Genomic DNA, 24032 nt, shown 5'->3' with positions numbered 1-24032 from the left:
AGAATCTAGGGATTATCAAAGTCATACACACAGTATTTGGCATTTTCTTCCTGGCATAGGAAGGAACAGGAACCACTTCCTTTCTGGCTAGGAGATGACTTACTTTTAAATTTCATATCTTCTATTACATTCTTGTTACTTCTGGCCAGTTTCCTTCTGCACCTTTAAAATCTTACTATTATCAACCAAACTCTTCTGACTGCCTGGACATATTGTCTCTTTACATGAGTTATGCTGCAGATATTCCCAGTGCCCACCTACAGGTAGCCTTACACATCTTGTGTATGTGCTTGTCTGGCTTTGCTTACAACATGTGTATGTAACCCTAAGTTTTCATCTTTATGGAAATACCTTCTCCCCTACTATCTAAGTAAAAGCACCCTCTTACATGTGACTGCAGAAAGTCTAGGCCCTTTCACAGCTGTTTCTGAGGATTCCTGGGAGGTACTTACCTCTCCTTGCTATTTACAACCTCCATTTCTGGACCCTTTCCTTGAGTTCCTCTCTGATCACACTGTTTATTTCACAATTCTTTGGGGTTGCTCTCTTCTTCCTAGGCTGCTGGTATGGTCATGCAGTTTGTACACTGCACAGCTACAAGGGATGCTTTTTACGTCAAAAGAAATGTGAAGCGCCTCCTCCTAAGTTGACAAACATGGCACACTCTCTGCTCCCTGTCTTTATCACAAAGGTAATGGATCTGTCTCTTTGGTACTCAAACAGCCCCAACACAAAGCTGGTTTGTGCAAAAACAGAACAAGAAAACTTAAAGTTAGTTGTCAGATGTCATTTCACTGGCTGGTTCTTAGTTTCTGTCTTTTGGTGGTAGGTCTCCAACCAGCCGTGTTTCTTCTCAAGCCACCTGTCTAATCCTATATTGTTAAAGCCAGTTTCTTTATCTGATCAGAATCCCCTTTTCCTCCAATGTCCAGAAGAAGCAATAAATCAATTAACAATTTACTGTCCTCTCAAGGATGCTAGCTATACAAAATGAAGACAGCTCATTCCTCCCTCCCTTCCTTCTCCGCTTCCTTCATTCCTCCTCCCTCACTCCCTCCTCCCTGTCTCTACCTTTTCCTTCCCTTCTTCTCTACCTTCCTTCCTCCCTTGCTCCTTCCCTCCATTCTTTTCTCTCTCTCTTCCTCCCTTCTATCCTCCTCTATTTTCCCATCCCTCTCCCCTCCTTCCCTGCCTTCCTTCCCCCCTTTCTCTTACTTCTTCTCTCTCATTTTCTTCCTTTTCCCCTTCTTCCCCCACCTTCCTTTATTTCTTCTCTCTTCTTTCTTCCTTTCCCCTCTTCTTCCCTCTGTTCCTTTCTTCCTCAAATACTTATATATTGATTCTTATGTGTCAGGCATGCTTCTATGTTCAAGGGATTCACTGTTGAACAATCAGGCAATGTCCCTGACCCCATGCAACCTACATTCTAATAGTAAGAGAGTAATACGTAAATATACCATTTCAGATAGTGGTGCTTATTATGAAGACCAAGCTGGGGAAGAGGATAGAACAGTGACTCTCAATCTTGGCTTCATGCTAGAATTACCTAAGGGCTTTAAACATCCCTATGTCTACTAACACCCACAGTGTTTCTGATCTGATTGCCCTAGAGTAAGGCATCGCTAGACTTTAAAGCTCCCCAGGTGATTTCAATGTGCACTGGGACATCAGAAACCACTGGGATGAGAAGACTGGCATATGTACCACTTTAGATAGGGTAGCTAGGGAAGGTTTCCTGAGGTGACACCTAGATAAAGCAGGGATGGGACTAAAGGAAGATTTCTGGCATAACAATGGTGTTTTGCCTAATGTTTGAGCACTGATTTGTAGGGGTTACAGATTTTCATGCCATAGTTAGTCTCACTACAACCGATTTCAAACTACCAGTGTGATAACACTGAGCATGGAGCTGGAATAGATGGTAGCAGTTGCTTCCTGTGATACCCTCTGAGCTGGCTTCAGCATACCACTGGCTAAGTAGTCTAGGCAAAAAGAACAGGCTGTGCAAAGACCCTGCCACTTCCACTGTTTTGCAGAGTAGTGCAGCACCTACTGGGTTCAACCTTTCCCTTTGGGACCAGGCTTTGAACATTTCCATGATATAATTGAAGCATCCATGGAAGTATTACCCCTTCCCCTACAAAGCCCCACAAACAAAGAGAATAAACTAGTCTTTTCGTACATACGGTTTCTCTGTCCCCTTCAGAGTTTTAGCAATGGCTTCATATTGCAAAGTGCCACTCTTTGTTTCTCCTTTCCATTTTTGATTCTGTCACACAGCATTCTGCATATTTTATCTTCCGCTTACCAAGACCAGGCTTGTTTTTCATCTCTGCTTCTCCAGTTCCTACAAATTCTTTACACTTTGAGTAATGATTTTGTGTTAGTTCTCCCCGAGTCTACTCTGTGATGGTAACAAACAAATAAACAACAGAACAATCACAAAGTCCAATAGAGATGAGAGACTTGAAGCCCTCCTTAAAAAATATCTTCAAGAAAGAAGTAAACAAAAATCCTTTATTTCCTGCATTGAACAAAATTGTTCTTCTTTTTGGACATCTTATTGAAATAATATTAAGTCAAACAAGCAGGCTGAACAATAAATGGAGAGTCATGAACACTATAAGACCTAATCAGAAGCATAGGGAATTATAGTGAGTGGTTCTTCAATTGCATAATAATGACAATTTTTACTGTCAGGAAAGTATGCTTTTTTCCTTAAAAGCAGACAGAATGTCAAACAGAAGTTGTAATTGGATGATGTGATTTACATACAGATTAATCCATTATTAGTCTAAGTGAGAATCTTGATTCAGTAAGATACTTATCATCCAATTGCTTTGCTCACATAAATCCAAATGACTGTAACTTTAATTATATTGCATGTTCCAGAAATACTGTCCATGATTATACTCTGTTTGCAATAATTAGATGGTAATTAGCATTACAAGTGTCTTTAAAAAAATACTGTCATTAGAGAGATTGCTAAACGAATTACCTGGCACTGAGGACTTGATTTTCTTGGCATAGGTGCTTTTCTCCACAGAAGGGGCAGTGGTGTTCAAAGGCATTCTCAGAGAAAGCCTGTATTAGTCTGAAATCACTGCTGTAACAAATCACCACAAACTTCGTGGCTTAAAACAACACAAATTTATTATCTTACATTTTCTATAGGACAGAAGTCTGGTAGACGTTGATCTGTTTGGATACCCAAAAGGCCAAACACAAGGTGTCAGCAGGCTTCATTCCTTTCTGGAGGTGCTAGGAAAGAATCTATTTTCTTGCTCATTCAAGTTGTTGGCAGAATTCACTTCCTTCCTGCTACAGGGCTGAGCTTCCTGTCTTCTTGCTGGTTGTCACCTGAGGTCCATTCCCAGGTTTTCAGGGCTGTCCTCATGACTTGGCTCATGGCCCGCTCCATCTCCAAAGTCAGCACTGGTAGGCTGACTCTCTCTCATGCTTTGAATTGCTCCTGCCTTTTCTTCCTAGCAGCTCTCTGACTTCAGCTGAGATTAATTCTGTTTAAAAGGCTCATGTGATTATGTTGGACTCTCCTGGATAATCCAGGCTACTGTCCCCATTTCAAGTTTCTTAACCATAATGACATCTGCAAAGTCCCTTTTGCCATGTGAAGAGACATATGCATGGGTTCCAGGCTTTAGGGCCTGGACATCTAAGGGAATGGGGAAGGCTGCATTATCAGATGATAATAGGAAATCTGGTTGTTTAAAAGTGTGTAGCACCTCCCCCCGCCTTCCTCCTGCTCCGGCCACGTAAGATATGCCTGCTTCCCCTTCGCCTTCTGCAGTGATTGAACGTTTCCTGAGGTGTCCCCAGAAGCCGGCATGCTTCCTGTACAGCCTGCGGAACCGTGAGCCAATTAAACCTCTTTTCTTTACAAATTACCCAGTATCAGGTATTTCTTTATAGCAGTGTGAGAACAAACTCATACAAGAATAAAACCAAAAATCTTAAAAGTGGTAGAAATGTACTTTACTATTTGAACCTAAAATGTACAATTGTCCACCAATATTTTGATGTAGCATTAGGACAGTTTTTTTGAATAGGTTTTGGTTGCATGAAGTTCTCAATTTTCCTACTTACGTAAATCATACCCCAAATGCGTATCTATGATTGTCAGTTTCTGCTTCTCTTAAGCGGTGTGAGGACTCAAGATCAGGGTTTGACAAACTATGGCTCACCATGTGTTTCTGTATGGCCCAGAGCTAAGAATGGGTGGTTTTTCATTTTTAAACGGTTGAAAAAAATTAAAAGAAGAATAATATTTTGTGACATGTAAAAATTGTATGAAATTCAAATTTCAATGCTCATAAATAGACTTCACTGGATCATAGTCATACCCAGTAATTTACATATGATGTATGGCTGCTTTTATGTTACAGCAGGAGAGTTTAGTTGTCACTATACGGCCCACAACGACTCATTATTGCCCCTCAAAACCTAAATTATTTACTATCTGACCCTTTGGAGAAACTGTTTGCTGACCACTGCTCAAGATACTTGAATAGTAAATTGAGGGCATACATCTTGTAGATTCCTACCCCATTAACTTTCTTGGTAGTATATGTGTATTGAAAAGGGAGTTAAAGGGGAGGCCAGTAGGCTACTTTCTAATGCATTATATCTTATATCAATAATTTTTGGTCACTCTATTCAATATTTCCAAAACATTGAAATGTTACTAAACTAAGAAGGGAAACAGCTCTCCTTCTTAGCTGATTTCACATTTTATCAGTTTACACTATCCTCAATTAAATTATACAATGATGCCAACAGGTACATATTACCATAAATTAGTTTTGAGATAAACACAGCTGAATCCTGGTAAACAGGCATCTTCAAGAGTGAGGAAGAAGTACATACTGTTCCAGAGAGGAGCCCACTAGCTGTAGACATAGTGAGGTCATCTGTCCCTATGTTTTATGGAGGAATGGGAAGGTCTGGTTAATGCTGCAGATTGGTCAAGTGAGAGCTTCTGCAGCAGATAAGAAAATTTAGTACAAATTAAACACACACTTGGATAGTATGATTAGAACCATACTTTTCTAGATGTCATTTATCCATCATGCCAGGTAACTTGCATCTAGAATTTTGAATTTTTAGCGTTATTAATGTGGGGAACTATTTTATGTTACAGAACTTTAAACCTCTAATACAGGAGACGTTCTTGCCAGAGCTCTTAAAACTCTGATTTTACTTTTGTAGAAACCTTATCTTCCATCCAAATATCAAAGTGAAATCCCTTATCCCACTCTGTTTAGAATTCAGTCAATAATTGCAGTCATTTTCCATGCTTTCCTCCAAGATAATTTTCTCCTGCAATCTCTTAATTCAGGAGAGAGTTATTCATAAAGTCTGCTTTAGTTTTTTTTTTTAATGCCCAGTCATATGCTTCTGTGGCTCATTAAATGAATATTCTATCTTCTGAATAGTAATTTCAGTTTATTCAAATGAGGGTAATCATTGCAATGTATAACAGAGAATTAAAAAGTAACCTCTTAGCCAGATGCAGGTGTTAAAAATAGAGTCGGTGTAGATTTGGTATCATTTTCAATTTAGAAACTTTGTCTTTTCATATTTCAGTGATTCCTTTAGCCCTGAAACGTCACCTCCTCAATGAGCAACCAGCTTGTTTTTATGTTGTAAGGACTTGGGATTCCATAATCAAAAGGAACCTCTATCCATCTTTCATAATTTGCCTCAGTAAATGCAATATGAAAAAAGCATAGCATTAAGGAAGGATCTTTTCTTTCTTTTTAGTTTCTCTCTCTGGAGCTGAGTTAAAATGGAATACAGTCATTAAAAGGTTATCTGGAGTAACAAGCTCCCTGCCAAAGGCAGAGCAGAAGGCTCTATTCCTCTGTGAGTTGTTTTATGAAGTAGCTCATGGCTGACAATCAGTGAACTAAATCCTCTGACAAGGAGAGATTTACAAGGACTTGTCTATAGAGACAAATTGTTTCTACAGACTTGAGAAGGGCTGAGACCAGGGATTAGCAGCCCTGCACATAAATACAGCTTGTGGCTTCAGGATTCCACAGCTGGGAGCTTTCAATAGCCACTCTGTGTAAATATGTCTATGGAATTGAGTTCTAAATATCGACTATGCTGCATACAGGATTCATTTGGCTTCCGGGGTTTATAGATGGGCTAACAAGGTGTTCTCCAGACACATACCTCAACCATGGAGCTCTTTTTCTTGATTTTTTGGGAAGCTATAGTGCTTAAACTCTCTTCCTTTCCTGCCCTTCATCCCAACACTAAATAAAGGGCTAACCAAGTTAAGTTTTCATCCCAATGTCCTTTCTTCTGGCTCACAACTGTGTATTGTCCATTGTGATTGGTGTCTCTTGGGAGGTCTGTTAGGTATTAGGAGTGGTCAGGTTATTGCAGTATGTCCACGGACAGTTAAATCAGGACTTTGTTTGGATGTGACTCCTAATATTCAAGGGTTAATTTTGTTAGGCCCAGATGAAAGAATTAATGGTCAGAGATGAATTGCATAGGGACTTATGTGCGTAGAATAACCCAGTTGAAGACACATTAAAGATTATCCAGGACATCTCTATAATTTTTTTTTAATATGAGAAAATTAAGGCCTACAGAGGTAAGAGACTTATTTATGGACACAAAGATGGCCTAGTTCAATATGATGACTACAGCCTGAGGATTATAAGAAGTCATATTGCTTATGTACTATCAAGATATCGTAATTACAAGTATCTGCTATGAAGCCAGATTTCCCAGGTTGGAGTCCTAGTTCTGTAATTTACTAGCTGTACAACCATGGAAAATGTGTTTTACTTTCTGTGCCTCAGAGTATTCATTAACAAATGGAGATAATAAGGGCACTACTTCATGGGGTTGTTTGTTTATCAAGTTGGTAAATATAGGTGAACCACTTAGAACAATATCTATGAAGAAGTAAATGCTCATGTTAGCGCTGGTGCTATCACTACTATCCTGTAACTACTACTCTCTACTACTACTACTAGTTCTTTACTGATTCCTTCCAATTCAATGTGATCTGTGAACCATTTTTTTATTCATTTTTCCTGCTATGTAATATCTTATTGTATAAATAAATTGCAATTTGGTTTTCCATTTTCCTCTCAATGGTTTTATTTTATTTTTATTGATTCATTTATTTTTTACTCGGAAATTAATGTATATGTATTTGTATTTGCATATTAAATATACCCTGTTTTAGTACATAATTTGTATATGTATTTACATATTAAATATACCCTGTTTTGCATTTTCATCTGAACAATACATATGAATGTGTTTGTATATGTATGTGTACTATGTAGGTGTTTAAATCTATTGTATGTGTGTATTCTTTGTGTAAAACTATTAAATAAGATGAGCCTGTTTTTCCCTGAACTAAATAGGGACTGACTCAACATTTCCTCACTCTCAAGTTGCTGATTTGAAAGTATTAACACTCCATTTTGAATTTACATGTGTCCTTGTAGGATGTATATCATGATATATAGTACTGGGGCATGTCTAGGTTTGGTTCTTCCTCAATTTTTTCAATAAGTTGAATTATAAAGCAGACTGAATTTTTATTTTGTCTTGGTGCTTGAAATGTAACGCATGTGTAGGAGGTAGGAAACATGAATTTATGTATTCTAGTTATTCTTGGAATGCTTTTTCTTGGGAGGAGTATAAGACTGGTGGAGTAAATCCTCTACCAAAATAAAGAGAAGGCCTTGTAAGGTTTGTTCTCGCCAAGTTTAAAGAGAAGAAACTGAGGCCAGCACAAGAAGATCCCATGCGAAGGGTTTATTCAGGCTCCTAGGTGAGGTTCTGTGGTCCGACAGGAGGGGCTGGAGAAATCGCATGGACTCCTCTCAGACGTGGGGTTTTATAGGGAGTGAAATAGCTCGATTGGTTGTGGGAGAGCAGGACTGCTATTGGGTAAGTTACAAGCCTTGACCTAGGACTTGGCTTGTTGTTGGTTGGAATTACTCAGCTGCTATTGGTTGTTAAGACTTGACCACTATTGGTTAACAAGAGGCTATGGTTACAGCACCTTGTTTACATACTGGGCTCTTTAAGGGAAGGTCAGGCTGTGCGAGCACGAGAGAAGGGAACAAGCCTGAGCATATCTGAGCTTGCCCAAGCTCGTCTGGGCTTGTCCGAGCCTTTTGAAAAAGAAGCAGGGGGAGGGTGTGCGTCCGAGCTCCCAGTGAGGCAACCGGCCTTACAGGCCTGATGGTTTATACTAGTCTCACTTTGTTCTGAAGAGTCTTCACTCCTGGTTTTCAAAAGATACTTACTTGAAGACTCTTTATAGTAGCTCTGTAATTACAACAAAGTAGAGGCAACTTAATGACCATTGAGAAGAAAATGGAAAACCAAATTGCGATTTGTTTATTCAATAAAATATTACATAGCAGTAAAAATGAATAATCTAAGCAATATAAAATAACTTAAACAAGTGTTGATAACATAATGATGACTAAAACCACACATTCCAGAAGATAGTCTATGATGTGGCATGGTTCTTACAATGTTTAAAAGCAAAACTGCAAAACAATATGTTATTTAAGAATACATATGTTTGTGATAAAACTCTCACATACATATGTATTTACATATTAATTTTGAGTAATAAATAAATGAATCAATAGAAATAAAATAAAACCATGCATTGCCCAATGACAACATTGTATTATGACTAATCCAAGTCTATGCACCCGAGATCCATAGGAAGAAAAAGTAATTCAAAAAGAATACTCTCATATGCTATTGTTTTACAAGAAATAAAACTTCAGCGTGTAGTGTGTACAAAATAAAAACCACAGAGTGTGACTTGGGAATACAAAACTTGTTTACAAGTCCTTAAATTTTTTAAAAATCTTATGTGATAACATCTGTCCTCTGTAGTCTTTTCACTCTGTGATTGCTGGCCAAGACATTGCTATTTGTGTTTGAGTCCATGGGGTAAGGTTATGAGACAGCCTTTATAGGACTTTGTTTAAAAGAAATAAAATTTCGGCACATTTCCACTCCCTCCAGTCTTGCTGAAGCCCAGAGCAGAAAAAAGGCAACAGATTCTGAGGACTCATCGTTCAAATACATGGAAAAAAGCCAAATGAATCCTTTTTTCTACTATTGGCTTCTTTTTCATCTCTGCTGTTTGTTTCCTTACTCTGGTGTGTAAAGAGGGGGCGAGTCCCAAAGCAAGAACAGGCCAAGAGAAGATGCATGGCTCAGCCAGTGAGCCAGTGAGCCACCTGAGAGCAGCACGACACGTTTGAAGCATGTGTCTGGGTTTATCTTCTCCCTAAAGGCCCAACCTTTGTTGACTTTCGAGTAGCACGGCTGCTGCTGAATAATAACAAAGAGCAAGCTTGCAAATCGGAAAGTGCAAAGAGGGTTTACAGGAGAGGGCTAGGATTCACAGGCTGTTTTCTTGATTTTCCCTTTATCTCTTGTGATGCCAATAAAGATGCAATTGTGGGAAGAGCTTAAGAGTTTTGAGCCTTTTCTGATGATACTTTGACTTGCAATTTTCCAACTTGGGAAACTTTCTTCCTCAGGTCAGATGTGGAGAAATCAGAATGTATTTCCCCTATCTCACTGCAATGTTGAGATTTACTACCCTCCCAAGGGCACAGGGAAAATTAAACCAGTGCCCCTTAGAAGTAAGAACAGTGAACAGCCCAAAGTGGCCTGCTGCTAGTCCTGTAGTTTTTGGAAGCATTATGTTTCATATTAACTAATGCAAAGCCTACTTTCCATTTAGCAATATGCCTGAGCTTGTTTTAATAGAAAAAAATATGTATTTTGCTTGCTAAATTGTCAAAGAAAAACAAATCTTCTGGAACATATTTATGCTATGACTTCTGGTATCCCTAGGGTACTTCACTATATATTGCTAGAAATATTCATACCTTAGTTCAAAAAGTACAGAGTTAGACATTATTGGAAACAGTATTGTCTTTCCTCACATGCTAGGTTGTTTCAATCACATACAAGTTAAAAATTTGAAATTAAATTGATTAATTCAATTAAATTGATTTTCTCAGTAATTATCTGGGTAAACAAGCTCAAACCACAGATGAATAACCAGTATTAAATGGCTAATTATTACTTTGTTGTATGGATGTGGGAGAAAACAGACTAAATGATATTACTATATGTAGAAAAATTCAACATGTGGTATGTTTTTGTCAAAGCAGCCTAAATTTGTCTTTTTTGGAACTAGGAGATATATGGATAAATAAAAACACATACAAACATTAAATGACTGGACATTTACAATAATAATATGTAACTAAGATGTTTGATTGAACTAATGATCTAAGAGCTGCACTAAAATTGAGGGTCTGCCTTTCCCTCCCACATTTCTTCTCATTTGTTCTGTCTTTAAAATCACTTAGGAAGGTGGTTTTACCACTTTTTATTTGTATAGAATTCCTAACTTTGTATAATCAGTGATTACCATTCTCCTGAGCCCCAGAATAGCATATTCCACTAAAATATCTTTAAGATACTTAAGAAGTATCTTGAACTTAACATAGTCAAAGTAAAACTCTTCTCCCCATTTCAATAAGTGGCACCACAAACTACCCAGTCACCAAAACTTCAAACCAGATATTGTTTTTGACTTTTTTCTTTTCTCCGTCATCCTACCCCATATTCAAACCATCAACAATATACTTAGCTTTTTCTATAATACATGGAAAAACACTGCCTATGTCCCTCTATCTCCACTGCTATTACCTGGGTCTAGGGCACCCTTATTTCTTTCCTGAGCTTGGCTTTCACTTTTGGCTGCTCAACCCCTCCCATTCCCCCAGCAGCCAGAGCTAATTTTTAAGAGTGTAAATCAAGTTGTGTTGCATGCTTGCTCAAAGCCCTCCACTGGTGTCCATTAGAGTTGGGTATAATACTTTCTCTGTGCACAAAGCAATGGGAAATCAGTTCCAAGCCTCTCTCTCTAATCTCTCCTCCCCAACCCTGTCCCCCTGTTTATTGTGCTTTGCCCAATGGCTTCATTTCTGTTTCTGAGAGTCTGGTTTCTGTTCTAGGGACTTTAATCTTGCTGCTTGCTTTGCCTAGACTGGCTACTTCTGGATCTTTCCATGGCCAATCCCTTCCCATTATTCAGGCTTAAGCTCAAATGTCACTTCCTTTCTTGAGAAACCTATTTGAAGCAATCCCCTAACCTTTGTCACTCTTAAAGTGTTACCCAGTTTTAGTTTTATTCTCTTAGTAGTAATAACCTGATAATATTATTCTGTTGCAGACTACAATTTAAGCTTTGTTGTTCATTATTGTATTAATATATCTAGCACCTGGCTCAGTGAATATCAAGCATATGCAAATGCCTAGACAACCTTTCCTTAACCTCATTTGAGCTTTATAACAGACCTCTGGGTGGACCCTGTTATCACCTCTTTCTAGTGGTTGGCATTTTAATTTTTGTTGTGTTGGGGTTTTTTTGGTAAGTCAATATTGCATATTTGTAGAAAGAGTGCATACTTCTCATTTTACAGGTGAAGAAATTTCAGGGTTCAGAGAAGCCAAATTACTTTTCCCAACATTATACATTATGTAAATGGCACAGTTGCATCTAAAATATATGTCTTAAAAATTAATTTATCAATTAACTTTCCCCAGCTTTATTGAGGTATAACTGGCAAATATAAATTACATATATTTAAGTTGTACAACATGATGCTGTGATATACGTCACTGTGAAGTGATTTAGTCCTGGCTCCTAGCTATTTGCTATTTCCATGCTAACCTGTAACTTTCCTAATGGCAATTTCCCTAGTAAGAAACTCTGGAAGAAAAATATTGGATGGTATTGAGTCTATTTAGTTAGGTGCTCAGGAATTGAATCAGTTTTTTTTTTTAAACATGTAATCACTGTATTCTCCAATGAACTTCTTTACTTTCTTGTTGTTCAGACAATTCTAGTATGGGCTCCATTTACGTCCTAGTGGAAAATGTTGACATAATAAGATTGGAAATGTCATTTTGAAAGACTTACTATTGTTTTTGCCTGATATTCTCTTCCTTGGTTCTCTCCACCCAGCCAAATCCTGCTCATGCTTCACTTAGAAAGTAGCACGCTTTTGAGTGCAAAACCTTGTCTTGAAGGTGATATTGAAGAGTATTATATAGCTAGTCTTTGGCTTAATATTTTTCAAGCTCAAATCCAGGCTGTTGCTTGCTAATTCTGTGACTCTGGAAAAGTCTTGTTTTTTCATCTGCTAAAGGTGCATAATAATAATACATACTTCCTAGGATTGTTGGAAGAATTAAACAATAATAATTCACTAATCTATTATTATACTCAATGTTGAGTATATACTCAGTATTAAAAAATAGTTAACTATTATTACTTTTCACCTTTGTACTTCTAATATTTAAGCAGAGAAGCCAACATATAGTAAACATTTAAAAATGGTAATTAAAAGAATCCAGGGGCCATGTTATCCTCTGTATCTTTGACAAACGTTAGTAGGTTTATCCCTCTCATCAATTTCCTTAAACTTAAACAGGAATTGAGAATTGTACCTATTGTTTCCCTCTAACATTTGGTATACTTTGTCTAACCAAACCCACTTCCTACCCTAGAGTTATTTGACAGAATTTTCAAATATATGGGTTCTTTCAGCATAAACTATTGTTAAAAGGAAAATGTGTTTTGTTGAGACAGCCTCTGCTTTCTGCTTAGATTTTAAATTGGCAAATTCTAATTTATAGAATTTGATGACACTCCTCTTAAAAGCTGGTCTTTTTTCTTTAGACCAAATTACCCACCATTAGTCTCTCTCTAGAGCACCTATCTCTTAGTTCTAGCATGCTCTGTTATCTTGTTTCCCTTGTTGATGGAAACATATCATTTTTCAATATTGCTTTTAAGCTAAGAAATTCAAAAGTACACATGGGTTTTAGGAGCTAGGAGAATATGTGCCACACACTGCCTTCTTCTGAGTTTGCTGCTGCTGAAGGGGAAACCCAGCATGTTTTCTGTTTGCTAATTATAAGGGAAGTGACTGGGGAGCCTTTCACAAGGAATGAACTTACCATTTCACAGGCCTATGCTGTTCACCCAGATAGAGAGACTACATTTTTCAAGTTACCAGTTTTGTGCTTGAATGAAACAGAGATACTGATAGATACCTAATCTTGTCAAAATAAAGTTTGACTTTGCTATCTAAGATGTTCATCTAAAAAAAGACAAAAAGAACAGGAAACTTAAATGAATCAACAGTGAATACTTTGTAATACAAATCCCATTTTTTTTAAAACCTCCTTCTGTTTATCAGTCAATGTTGGGTTAATATTATGTGTAGAATTCTTTTTCTTCATATTCATAGCCTATGTGGAAAGATAGCTTCTCTTTTCAGTTGAGTGACACAAGGTGAGTTGCATCAAACATCAGAATAATTATATTGGAGAATCAAGTTTTTAAGATGTGAACAGTGGCATCAAGTAAACAAGAAAACACCCACCCCTGATCTTACCAGAATCACAATTCAGAATAATGAATGGATCTATCAAAATAATTTCATCAGAAGCTCTCTTAACTGATCTGTGCTTATCCTACTTAGCACATCAACTCAATTCTTTCTCTCTAAAACATAGATGAAAATGTGCTGCTCACTACTAGGTTCTGGGCCATTGTCTGGTCCTCTCTCACACATCTCTTCTCAGAAATGAGTGATGTGCTTACCAAGGCACAGTTGTGCTTAGTTCCAATCTTTCTATGTCATTGCATTTACTATACTATATTCTGTAATTCAAGATAATGATTTTTTTGGAAAGGAAATATCACTTCTTTTTTAACATTTTTATTTATTTATTTTTATTGTACTTTAAGCTCTGGGGTACATGTGCACATCCTGCAGGACTGTTGTATAGGTACACACAAGCCATGGTGGTTTGCTGTCTCCATGCCCCCGCCCCTGTCGCCTACATAAGGCATTTCTCCCAGTGTTATCCCTCCCCAACCTCCCCGACCCCACTGTCCCTCCCCTCCCCTGCCTCCCACCCCGTTGCCCTGCCTACCCCATGTGTGATGTTCCCCTCCCTGTGTCCATGTGTTTTCATTGTTCATCACCTGCCTATGAGTGAAAACATGTGGTGTTTGGTTTTCTGTTCTTGTGTCAGTTTGCTGAGAATGATGGTTTCCAGATTCATCCATGTCCCTACAAAGGACATTAAGTCTTCCTTTTTTATGGCTGCATAGTATTCCATGGTGTATATGTGCCATATTTTCTTTGTTCATTCTATCATTGATGAGCCAACCATTTGGGTTGGTTTCAAGTCTTTGCTATTATAAATAGTGCCACAATGAACATACATGTGCATGGAAATTTCATTTCTTTAAAAAAGAAGTCAAATGATTTAAAAATTGTGGGTATAGATGAGTTGATAAAAATAAAATTGCTTTTGAATTAGAGGTAAGAACACTTTAGAGGATTAAAAAGAAAAATTTGGAAGGATGCTTGCTTTACTTCCTCTGTATCTTCAACCTCTTGCTTTACTTTAAATAAGCCAAAATTATAAATCTTACATGATGTGTTATGGTTATGTTTTGCTGTAGAAAGAAGACAGAGTACTCTACCTGTGTATCTATCTATTCAAAGGAATACCTATCTTTTTCAACTAATTGGCTGTCAGAAGGTATCAACTGACCCAGGCAAAGAGGGCTTTTACGCTGATCACAAACCTCATGAACCTGAATGTGGGACATGACGTAAAGAGAGGTAAGTTGTTCAGGACCAAGTGATTTCTCTTCCCAAGTTCTCAGTTTCATTTTCTCTGAAATGAAAGGGTTGAACCTAATCAACCTGAAAGTTCTTTCTAATTTAACATTTTGTGTTTCTGGATACCAACTTGACCAAAGTAAAGACATTTCCTATTATGTTACCTGTTAGATGGTTTTTCAGTCTCCTGTATTTCTGTCAGCTATACTTTTTGAACATTGTATTGGCCCTAGGATATTTATTTGAGTTCATCCTGGTCTCTTGTTAATCATTCAAGAGACACTTGTCTGGAAGAGAGATCCAGGTTGAGTTGAGTTTGGTTTAGATCCGTATTAGAGCATGTTACTCCCTTGGTGAAGGTCTTTCAAGAGCTCATCCTTCAATACAGGCCATCATGCACGTTCCTTAGTATGCATATAAGTTTTTGCATAATCTGGGCTCTGCAGAGTATTTCTGCCTGACTCTATAAACTTCTATTACTGAACTGATTTGATTTTCCTTATTCCAAGGTGCTGTTTATACTTCTGAGACTTCATGCATACTGCTTCCTCTGTCTAGAATGTTAATCTATTTCTTGCCTTTTTGCTGGTTAACTTCTATATGTTTTTAAAGACTTAGTTTTGTTGCTTCTTTCTTTAGGGAGCTTTACCTGATTACACCAGTCCAACCCAGGCACTTCTTCTAACGTCTTTCTTAGAAATCTAAGTTTACTACCAACATTTTAATATTCCACAACTCGTCTCTTCCACTAACCTGTAATATCTTAGAAGAAAAAGACTGAATCTATGTTTGTTCCAGAACCTGTACATTTTGCAGCATGGGGAAGTAGTTCAAAAATGTTTGGTCAAATGCACTGTTGTAAACATGGGAGTTTGCAACTGGCTATGAAAAAAATGTCTAGACTGCCTGGCTTAAAACTTTTATTTTGTGCATGAAGAAACTGAGTTCCAGATAATTTCATGACTTTGCCAATGTTTATTACTAACCATAGAAGCTACAGTTTGCTCCACTGTGTCTTGTCCTTAGCTTTCCTCTCTGGGATATCCAAATTCAAGAGCATCTGGCTCACAAATTCTTAGAATATAGCTATTGAATAAGAGATAAAAATTAATATAATGCGAATGGGTACTGGAATGTTTCCACCTCAGCTCAGATTCCAAAAATGAACATAGGCTAAGGCCTAGTGAATAAGCCTTTGCCTAATTTATCAAGTAAGCATCCTTCTGTCTATACCCCAGAACAGCCATCACAGGTCATAATTGAGGATATGTCTTGATGTTTCTCTTTAAAGTCTCATCCAGTGCTCATCTTCTCTTGCTATGGGGGCTTGAATCCTTGTGATATATAGCCAATTAGCACTTAAATGTTTTAATCTGGATAAAAATTCTGCTGATATTAACCACTAGGTATCCTTGAGGTTACTTCAAGTTCAAAGATTCTACCTCTGACTATCCAACTACTTCCCAATCCTAAATGGAAAGTTGTAAAATGTTTTAGTAGAAGAAAATGAAAGACATTATTGAGTATAGAATTAATCATTAAAAAGGGACTGCTCAAAAGGAAATTAAAGGGGGAAAATGATGAGCAAGGCAAGTTTAAAAAAATCCAGTCCTTACAGGTGTATGTTGCTTAAGCTTGGTATTCAGAAAAGTTGGAGATAATTTATTTTTCTAAACTGAGACATTTTTGAGAGTGGAAAAGAGGACTGCTGATAAAAGCACAAGCCAAACCAGGACTGCCCTTGTAAAATCAGGACATATGGTTACCCAAAAAAGCTCACCTCTCTCCAGTTGTAGTTTCGTTGCTTCAAGAATGTTCTCCTAGACAAGCCATGTGCCCAACAGTTGGGCTGAGAGTGTCAGATGAGCTTCTCATCTGGTTTTCTCATACTGTTCTGGTCCTGATGCTCCATTACACCAAACCCCACTCACACAGCTTCCCATTTGCCTTGCCTTTCCCATTGGAAAGACATATTTGACTTTCTTAGATCTCTACTTCTTGGCTGCATGTGACTTGACTCTTCCATTTGTTATATGATTTCTGACTCCAGTGATTTTCACACTATTTTTGGTGACATTCTAGGTTTCAGGGGTTTAATAGATCTTAGATTTTCCTTTAAGTTTTAAAAGATATGTTGTCTGCCTATAATTATTTTGGCTGACACAGGGAATGAGAAAGACTGTGTGTGAAGATGGCTTGCTCCCATCTTCCATTAGAGCAGCTCTCCCTTCTTCCTCTGGCAGGGATTCCTATCAGGTCATTGTGGGCATTCATCTCCAATGCTGCCAGCCTGTGCCCAAGCCCCTGGGTGTCAGGAGGCAAGGAGCCTGGCCCTGGACCTGTGCCACAACTGCATTATGATGAGTGTCCGCCATGCCCTGGGCCTTACTCAGTGCTTAGGGAGGATAACTCTGCTTTTACCTATTTTAAATATTTAGTTTGAAAAGACTCTAACCATTAAATTTACTTAAAAACCATGACTCTAGCTTACACCTCAGTAACAGACTTTCCTTTTGTTTTAGCTCCCAGGCTGACTATCTATGTCTGTGGTTGGCAGCTCTGAAATAACTTCCAATGATCCCTGCCTCTGGTATTTACAATCTTGTGTATTCCCTCTCTGTGAGTGTGGGATGGACCTGGTTGTTTGCTTTTAACAGATAGAACACTATAGCAAAGGTGATAGGGTGTTACTTCCGAGATTAAGGTACAAAAGGCTTGAGTCACTTGAGTCTTGCTAGCATTCTCTTTTACTCTCTCTTGCTCTGATGAAGCCAGTTCCTATATTGTGAGCTGTCCTACAAAGAAAACCTCATGGAAAGGAACCAAGAGAAGCCTCAGACCAAAAACTCATGAGGAATTGAGACCCTCAGTCCAACAGCCCATGAAGAACTGAATCCTGCCAACAAGATGAGTGAGCTTAGAAGCGAACCTGTCCCCAGGTAAGCCTTGAGATGACTTCAGCCTTGTAAGAAGCCCAGAACCAGAGGATACACCTATGCTGTTCCCACAGTCTTGACCGAAAGAGACTATGTGATAATAAATGTTTTAAGATCTTAAGTTTTGGAGAAATTTGTTACATAGCAACAGATAACTAATTCAGTGTCCCATCCAAAAGATCAATTTCAACCTCAGCCTCGCCCCTTTTTCTTTGGCCTCAAGGGAGTGAACAAGTCACAAACATCACACAGACTTCTGAGAACTAAAACTTTAACTTGCTCTTTTAAATACTAGATTCGGGTCTGTTCTGTATCCTGTTATTTACATGCAGACCTCCAGTAGTTCCATCAAATCTTTGTGCAAGTATTTAAACAAATTCAAAACTACTGCTTGGGAAAACAACCACCACAAGAACAACAGCCAGACTTTCTCCTTTTGCAGTGTATTGCCTGTATACGAGTCAGGAAACAACTTACAATTTTTAATTTCCTTAGTAAAATACTAGTGATGCTGTCTTCATTTAAGAACTTAAGCATCTCCTTGCAATCAGCAGCACAGGGCACGTGCATGGAAGGACTTCAATCTGAATTTGACAGTTATATATTGCTCATTAAAAGTCCTGCTGAGGGCTGGGCGCAATGGCTCACGCCTATAATCCCAGCACTTTGGGAGGCCGAGGCGGGTGGATCCCGAGGTCAAGAGATCGAGACCATCCTGGTCAACAAGGTGAAACCCTGTCTCTACTAAAAATACAAAAATTAGCTGGGCATGGTGGTGAGCACCTGTAATCCCAGCTACTTGGGAGGCTGAGGCAGGAGAATTGCTTGAACCCAGGAGGCGGAGGTTGCGGTGAGCCGAGATCACGCCATTGCACTCCCGTCTGGGTAACAACAGTGAAACTCCGCCTCAAAAAAAAAAAAAAAAAAAATCCTGCTGAGAAAATTGGTATGCCAGTTTAGAGAAGTTGAACCCTTTATTTTTATCAGATTTTTAAGGCTTTATCATGATATCAAAGCATACCATGAACTAGCCACCTACTGGAATTGATTACTCTGATTCTTGGTATAAGTGCCTTGACAAAACGGCAATTTAAATTTATTCCCTAAACTTTGAAATAAAGAATGGCCATAAATAGAGTTATAGTGATGAGCTTTTGTTAAATCATTTTCAATGACACCATCAGTTTGTTGTTTACTGTATGTGCATTATGTTAAATTTTTCTCAGTTCAAAACTATGAAATAGTCATATTTCTCTGGTAAACTGGTATATGTTCCTTTAATAAACAATAAGAAGCATGTAACATACTAACTTTTCCATTTTGCTTTGGCTGCTGGGAAATACAGTTATTTTATGAGCAATTATAGTAGCTACCCTTAGCTTAAGTTTGTTACTACATCTCTTTTTGGCTCTATATTTTAGTACTTGTTTAATTAATTTTCTTTTTATTTGTTTGTGGTTTTATATTGTTTTGAGTCCTTTATATTTCAAACTATCATATTTTGGTAAGTTAGATGGTGAAATGCTGCCCCTTTAACATTTGAGAAAGGTCTTACTAAGTTAAACAAGGAATCAATCAATTCTTTCTCTCTTTCTTTCTTTCTCTTTCTGTCTTTCTCTCTTTCTTTCTTTCTTTCATAGTAAAAACCTTTTCACAGAGGATTAAAAACATTCCTTTTAGAATTTTATAACTTAATAAGTAGGTCTATCTTATTTTTTAAATCCATGTTATTGAGTAAAATCTCACAGCTGAAGGCATGAGATCCTGGCTTTGCCAGGGAGAATTGGACCTGGAAGTGAGCCAAGTGAGGCTGCAGCCGGTGCGGGTCCACCTTCTGCACAGAGCAGCAGTGGGAGTGGTCATCTTTGGAGGAAAACATGATGGAGGCTGCTGTGTCCAGTTCTGATTCTTTGGTGAGTATTGTTCTTGCTTGTGTAACTCCTTAGTTTGTATCTCTTGCCCTGTCAGTGATTCTATGAGTGACCTAGTGTCCTGTAACAAAAGTTTTTTATCTGCTTGGATTTTATTGTGTGCAACTAAGAAACTTGCAAAACACAGGCTTACAAATGCACGTACCTTCGGGGGCTAGTCAAATAGCAAAAATGACTGATGTGGGTCAGTATAAGCACCAGGGAACAGTGAGACAGAGGGGAGGAGGGAAGTGCATGCCCCACCTAAGGGCATTCCAATTCAACTTTTCTAAAACATTCTTTTCATCAAAACTAACTTGGTAACATATATGCTCTAAATTTAGCTTATGGGGCTTCCAGTTTGTGACCTTTGACACCAATTTTTTTTTTTTATTGTAGTTTTTAAAAAAATTTTGAATTTAGGGAATTCCTTGCTTGCCTTGTTTTAAAATGAAGTTTGCATTTTCCATCTAAATATTTTGCCATCTTAGCAGCATGGTTGTGAATCTGTGGATGCCCTGGAGTTCCTAAGAGATTCTCTTGTGCTGATTTACCTTATGGAGAGGACAATCATGATCCCAAGTAAGGAGAAAGGAATAACCCTGGATGCTGCTGGCCAATAGCAGCAACACTCTTTTTCAGGAGGTCCTTGCTCCTTTATCACAGAGAATAGACTCCCAAGAAAACTCTGTGTTCTAAGTGTCTTTTAATGTCCCAAACAATTACTGATTTGTAACAGCTTTTAAAGCAGCCACAAAACTGGAAGCCTAGCTAACATTTTCAATCCTGGGATATAGCAGAAATGAAAGTTCTGTGGCCAGTGACATGTCTGAAAATTGCATTGGAAAGAGTGATCATTAGGAGGACTGTTGGCCCGTTTCCAGAGTGGCAGGTGTCTGGGATGACATTCAGGGGAGACTCATCTATTTCATCCTTCCCCTCAAGAGCCGGTTAGCGTTAGTCCTTAAAGCAGTGAGATTCAGCACCTAACTCTCTGTGTTTCATTCAGAGAGAGGTAGTGCTTTAAGCCAACATTTCATCTGTAGTTTGAAAACTGTATTTGGATTGCATTCTGTTTTGTGATTCATGTATACATTGCCGCATTCCTTTTCACCGGAACGCCACATCTATAGGCGTCATTATCTCTAATAGACCTTTTAGCTCTCTCAGGATTATGTGGTTTCAAAGTATTACAAACTCATTCATGTCATTCTGATTTAAACACGATATTGTTATTCCTGCATCTGTTTTATGAACTACCCTTCTGCTTCCTTTTCTACTTATTGGGTGTTATGGGAAGTGGAAGATAGCATTCCAATCATCTGTGGAGCTAAAAAGTCTGGGTAATTGCATTTGACAAATGTTGAAACCCTATCCCCCAAATACTTGCAACACTTTCTTTCCTGACACCAGCAATAATGAAAATGTCATGGTGCTAATGAAGGATTTCTACTGCGGTCCCTTGAACATGGTCCATATAATCATCATCTGGCATACACCATTCAAATTTCTTGGTATAGCTGTACCCATCAACTGAAGTTAGGTCTCCATTTTTTTTAGGATGACAAAGATATATGTTTTTCTAGACACTTATCCTGGAAGCTTTGAGAAAAGGCAAAAAAAAAAAAAAAAAAGGTTGACTGTGAAAATAAAATGATAATGGTTGTGTATATAAGAAAGTCATCTTAATCTTATGTGTTTGCTTCTTAAAGCTCCCACAGACACAAGAAGAGAATGACCATTTGGGTTATTATTTTTCAACAGAGAAAGTGTCGCATCAGAATTGTAGATTAGCAGAGCTAGGGGAAAGGTTTAGAATCAAGATGTATTTGATTTTGTCACTCCTGGAAGGGAGTGACAAATAGGTGAGATGCAGTGACCTCAGTGGAAAATGTTAATCACTAGTGGCAGATATTTTTTGAAATACATCTTGATTTATTTTTCTTTCTTTCTTCTCTCCCTATCTCTCTTCCTTCTTTCCTTACCTTCTTTTGTGACTCTTGTATTTACCCCTTGAACTCTTCCTCTATTAATTCTACCTTATAATTTTAAACTGGAAGTGATTTTTTTTTTTTTTTTTTTTTTTTGAGACGGATTCTTGCTCTGTCACCAGGCTGGAGTGCAGTGGTGCAATCTCGGCTCACTGCAACTTCCGCCTCCTGGGTTCAAGTGATTCTTCCGCCTCAGCCTCCCGAGTAGCTGGGGACCACAGGCACGTGTCACCATGCCCGGCTAATTTTTTTGTATTTTTAGTAGAGATGGGGTTTCACCGTGTTGGCCAGGATGGTCTCGATCTCTTGACCTCGTGATCCACCCGCCTTGGCCTCCCAAAGTGCTGGGATTATAGGCGTGAGCCACCGCGCCCAGCCTAACTGGAAGTAATTTTTGTCATCCAGGGCATATTTAGAAATATCTGGAGACATATTCAGTTGTTACAACTGGAAAGTTTGCAGCTGGCATCTAGTGGATAGACACCAGGGATGCTGCCAAATATACTGCATGCATAGGATGCCCCTGCCTGTGCCCACAACATGGGATTTTCTGGTCCAAAATGTCAGTAGTGCTAAGCATGAAAAATCCTGTCTGAGTTGATTCTTTTTGGCAAAGAGAAGAGACCAGAGAATACTTGGAAGGAAAAAGGAGATATGATAAGGTACTTCTCAATTATAGAGAAGGATAATGGGAAACAACTTTAGTACTAAGAGTAGAAATCTAGGGAAAGGGTCTGAGAAGGGTGAGAGGTGAGAGTTGACCTTACCCTGTTAACCTTCCACCAGCATTGGGCCATACCTTGGAAGGAACAGAAGTGTAGCAGATAGCAAACTACCCACACTAGTTTGAAGTGTGGTAAAATCCTAGAGCAGGATTCACATTTTTTGACCTCTTGGCCTTTGGCCTAGTTCAGAAGACTTCATACTCCTCAGAGAGAATCCAAATTCAGCTGATGTCTTAGCCACTCTGGACCCAAACCCAACTTGTTAGTAGAAGTGGTAGAGGAAGATGCTCAGGCCAGGAAGCCTGAGATAGTGCCCTTGGCTCTCCATAGCCCACGCTAGCATGGAGGAGGTCAGGAAATTACTGTGTACCACAGAGGGCTGCGGTAGGTACTGGATGAAGAGTTCCTTGGGATTGTTGAGTCAAGGAGTGAGAAGACTCTAAAGTTGAGAGCCTCAGGGCAGACCACGCTTGCTGAGTGTTCAGATCCAGACACCCACCACCCCTGCAGGCAGAACCATGGACCTTGATAGGAGTGACACCAGCCCACACATTCTGCAGCAGCTGTGATGAGCCCTGAAGCCCATTACAAGAAGTAGAGCACCACAACCCCTACTCCATCTCACCCTACCCCATGATATAACACGAGCCTCACCTTCTGTCTAATGTCTGGAGAAAAGAATGAGAACTGAAGGTGGAAGGAACTCAGAAACACCAATTACCTGAAAGTAATTATGTGTTAAACTAGAAGAGACCAGAAGCTTGTAATTAGCAAGTACTTTTTAAGGTTGGCAATAATGAATGCTCAAGGGAAAATGAGAGATATAAAGTTAACTTCCCCCCATTTACATTCAACCTCACTACGTTTTTATTCTGTAGCAGTATGACCTCAGTATCTAGCACTAGTTTCTTTGTCAACACTCTTGTCCACATCCATCATTTCTCCAGCCGTATTCTCTCTATGATGGAACATCTCACCTTTTGCTAGGTTGGCCATTCACCTGCCTTTGGTATGTTTCTTCTTCTCCCATGTCTGTGGATATCCTCAGTGACAAAGGAGCTGTCTCTGTGTTAAGATCACCTTGCCTTAGTGGATAAATTTATCAGTGTCTTGTATGTTCATGAGACCCATGTCCTCTCTCATGAAGTACATGTGACTGCATAGGAGATCCAGCTACATTTCTGAATACACCAGAGCTCCAAAAGGAAACATATGACACTCTTAAATAAGGAAATTGAGACATGCTTAATAAAGGTCTATTTGAAAAAAACTGTAGACAGCGTTAAGGGACATGACCAAGAGACGAAGAAGTGGCCGAGTGCGGTGGCTCACACCTGTAATCCTAGCACTTTGGGAGGCCGAGGTGGGTGGATCACGAGGTCAAGAGATCGAGATCATCCTGGTCAACAAGGTGAAACCCTGTCTCTACTGAAAATATAAAAATTAGCTGGGCATGGTGGCACGTGCCTGTAGTCCCAGCTACTGGGGAGGCTGAGGCAGGAGAATTGCTTGAACCCAGGAGGCGGAGGTTGTGGTGAGCCAAAATCATGCCATTGCACTCCAGCCTGGGCAACAAGAACGAAACTCCATCTCAAAAAAAAAAAAAAAAAGAGATGAAGAAGTGTCTCAAAACCAGTAAGCGTAGTCTGAAGGGGAAAGAGGAGGTGGTGTTATTGGAACCCAGAGACATCTCTAGCTGTAGAAA

The 24032-nt window shown here is 38.8% G+C and overlaps 1 protein-coding gene across 1 annotated transcript in view; it reads left to right on the top strand.

Moving 5' to 3' along the window:
* Window positions 1–24032, top strand: part of IFTAP (intraflagellar transport associated protein) — a 259976-nt gene that overhangs the window by 179664 nt on the left and 56280 nt on the right. Inside the window, exons 9-10 of the transcript XR_010338323.1 lie at window positions 14603–14765; window positions 17537–19614. The gene's annotated coding sequence lies outside the window, so the exon portion shown is untranslated. The remainder of the gene's footprint in view (window positions 1–14602; window positions 14766–17536; window positions 19615–24032) is intronic.

This window comes from Aotus nancymaae, unplaced genomic scaffold (assembly GCF_030222135.1).
Source record: "Aotus nancymaae isolate 86718 unplaced genomic scaffold, 86718_ANA_hifiasm-v0.15.2.pri h1tg000059l, whole genome shotgun sequence".
In the NCBI taxonomy this organism is placed as follows: domain Eukaryota; kingdom Metazoa; phylum Chordata; class Mammalia; order Primates; family Aotidae; genus Aotus; species Aotus nancymaae.
This window is presented reverse-complemented; position numbering and strand designations above follow the sequence as displayed.